Source organism: Oncorhynchus mykiss, chromosome 9, assembly GCF_013265735.2.
Source record: "Oncorhynchus mykiss isolate Arlee chromosome 9, USDA_OmykA_1.1, whole genome shotgun sequence".
Taxonomy (NCBI): Eukaryota; Metazoa; Chordata; class Actinopteri; order Salmoniformes; family Salmonidae; genus Oncorhynchus; species Oncorhynchus mykiss.
In genome coordinates this window covers 77,694,548-77,698,099 of record NC_048573.1, presented here as the reverse complement: position 1 = coordinate 77,698,099, position 3,552 = coordinate 77,694,548, and positions in this window count along the sequence as shown.

The window sequence follows — 3,552 nt, the reverse complement described above, 5'->3', positions numbered from 1 at the left end:
AACTCTTCAGTATATGCCTGGTTCCTTTCTCTCTGCCTCATTGGCTGTTGGAGGTTTTCAGAGATCTCTATTTACACCATGCAGAGAGACATGGTGTGTGTGTGTGTGTCTGGTGATACTCTCCTTATGGGGACCAGAAGTCCTCACAAGGACAATTCAAACAAGTGGGGACATTTCGCCGGGCCCTACAAGGTTTAAAGGCTATTTTAGGCTTAGGGGTTAGGTTTAGGGTTCAAATGAGGGTTAGGGTTAAGGGTTAAGTTTAGGGTCAGGTTTAACGGTTAGGGAAAATAGGATTTGAATGGGAATCAATTGTTTGGTCCCCACAAGGATAGTATAACAAACGTTTGTGTGTATGTGTTTGCGTGCATGTGTATGTGTTTGCCGGTGTGAGTTTGCATGGTGCCTGTGGACATGTCCGAGAATCTTACCCTGGCCGTGCTGGCCCTCACTGGTTGACCAGGCAGAGTACAAGAATACACACACTGTCTGGGACCAACCTGATGCTGGAACTTCGGGATTCCTGTCACCTTGGAGTGCTGGTGTTAACAAAGCCGATGGTGTTGAGAACTATGTGATGTTAGAGCTATCACAGGAGGGACGGTCCCAACTAACATCTGGACACCGAAGGAGAGGAGGAGAGAGAAGGGAGAGGAGGGGGTGAGTGCAGGGGTAGGATAGAGTGGAGGAGTTATGGAAGGAGAGGTGGAGAGAGAAGGGAGAGGAGGGGGTGAGTGCAGGGGTAGGATAGAGTGGAGGAGTTATGGAAGGAGAGAGGCAGTGAGGGAGGGAGGGAGGGGAGAGAGGGAGAAGAGGGGGAGAGTATGAGGAGGTATGGAGAGATGAGGGAGAGAGGATGGAGAGAGAGAGGATGGAGGGAGAGAGGATGGAGAGAGGCTGGAGGGATGGAGAGAGGCTGGAGGGAGAGAGAGAGGATGGAGTAAGAGCGGATGGAGGGAGAGAGAGAGAGTGGATAGATGGAGAGAAGATGGAGGGAGAGAGAGAGGAGGGAGGGATGGCGGGAGGATGGAGAGAGGCTGTAGAGAAGATGGAGCGAGGATGGATGGAGGGAGGGAGAGGAAAGTGGATGGAGGGAGGATGGAGAGGGTGGAGCGAGGATGGAGCGAGGATGGAGAGAGAGAGGATGGAGGGAGGGAGGATGGAAAGAGGCTGGAGGGAGGATGGAGGGAAGGGGAGAGGATGGAGGGAAGGAGAGAGGATGGAGAGAGGATGGAGCGAGAATGGAGCTAGGGAGAGAGGATGGAGGGAGAGAGGAGGGAGGGATGGAGAGAGGATGGAGAGAAGGAGAGAGGATGGAGTGAGGATGGAGTGAGAATGGAGCTAGGGAGAGAGGATGGAGAGATGGAGAGAGGATATAGAGAGGATGGAGGGAGAGAGGATGGAGGATGGAGAGAGGCTGGAGGGAGAGAGGAGGGAGGGATGGAGAGAGGATGGAGAGAAGGAGAGAGGATGGAGGGAGGATGTAGAGGCTGTAGAGAGGATGGAGGGATGGAGCGAGGATGGAGCGAGGATGGAGGGAGGGAGAGAGGCTATAGAGAGGATGGAGGGAAGGGGAGGGGATGGAGAGAGGATAAAGGGGAGAGGTTGGAGAGAGGGAAAGAGTATGGAGCGAGGATGGAGCGAGGATGGAGAGAGGATGAGAAAGGATGGAGAGAGGATGAGCGAGGGAGAGCGAGAGGATGGAGAGAGGATGGAGCTACTTTCTTGCAATTCTATTTTGTAATGACTCATGCCATGTTAATACTTTATCTGAGTGAGAATGACTACCAAAATCAATGTGGTATTCAGCCATGATTACTACAAGTTTAGATAGCTGATAGACTAACTACAATCTAAAAATTGTTAGCTGACATGGCTAATTGAGTGACTGACAGTGACTGACATAACAATAATGATAATAATAATAGTTTGTTTTTATGAGTCGGGCCTGTTATGAGAAATAGTGTCTCCCGGCCTAATAGTGTCCCCCTCTGCGTCAACATGGGATTCCATGACTTCTAGCTTCTGTTGCTAGGGCTGTTGCTAGGGCTGTTGCTAGAAATTCTGACTGGATTACGTCATGAACCAAAGCGTCCGTTGCTATGCCGGTTGCTTGGTTACCACGTAGCGATCGCGAAGGAAGGAGTACAGTTGGAGTTCCATTTCACCTCAATTATTACCTCAGAATTGCTCTCCAAGGACGGTGACTATCTGCCGCTTCAGAGGACCGAAAAGACTGGAAAGAGATCACATATATTTGTTTTTAGATAAGAACATTTATTAAATCGGAATAAATTATTTAAGCTGTTTTTAGATTTGACGTTTACTGTACTTATTTACCTCAGCCTGTCGAGTCAGCTAAAGCCGGCTACAATAGCCAGACAGTTTTATTTAGCTAACGTCAGCTAGCTAGCTACTGTAACTGTTATTGTAGCTTTCTGTTTGTATGTAGCTTGCACTTCAATGGCATCCCTCGAGGAGATTTTATTGTATCTTTCCAACCAGGCGAAGTACTATAAAGACACCACTGATCTCGACAAGAGACACCACATTCAGAGAAATTCACAATTCAGGATAACGTTAAGCAGTTCACTTCTATTAGATAACTGGTTGGATTTACCAATGAAAAAACATTTTTCAATGACCGAGATGCATGCTGGACATGTCAGAGTGAAGCACATGATTGCCAAAATCAACCTACTCTTCTTCTGATGGAGGTGGTGGACAGCTGGGTAAGTGAAAGAACCTATTGTTTATCAATCACATTCTAGTATATCTGAAATGATTAGGATTTCAATGAATGTCATATCAGAGAGCGCACAACGTTTCAATGTGTCACTTTTTACTTAAAGGTCATTCATTACCTTGTCTAGCCTGCCAGAAGTCTGAGAGGGTGAAGACTGTGGTACCAGAGTCCAAAAGAGCCTGCCAGAAGTCTGAGAGGGTGAAGACTGTGGTACCAGAGTCCAAAAGAGCCTGCCAGAAGTCTGAGAGGGTGAAGACTGTGGTACCAGAGTCCAAAAGAGCCTGCCAGAAGTCTGAGAGGGTGAAGACTGTGGTACCAGAGTCCTAAAGAGCCAGCCAGAAGTCTGAGAGGGTGAAGACTGGCGCCAGAGTCCAAGTCCATCAAAGTTGTTTTCACCAGAGCACATGATCTGTAAGTGCAAATGATGCCCTGATAAGTTCTGTAATGGTTGCTGTATTTGACCACAGCAGAGTTCAATATTATAGAATGTGTGTGTGTGTGTGTGTGTGTGTGTGTGTGTGTGTGTGTGTGTGTGTGTGTGTGTGTGTGTGTGTGTGTGTGTGTGTGTGTGTGTGTGTGTGTGTGTTTACAAATATGAACATCTGCATACTGTATGACACAGATACGGGTAAGAATGAAGTAATCTTGTATACACAATTATCTCATATACTGTGGTCTTTCAAATGTGTGATTGACTTTTAGTGTTGTTGTTTGTCTATTGCTATTTTTGTATAATGTCCTTTCAGATCACTGAAACCCCACCTGGTGTGGTGGACGTTGTCGAACCAGATCAGAACTCCTTTCAG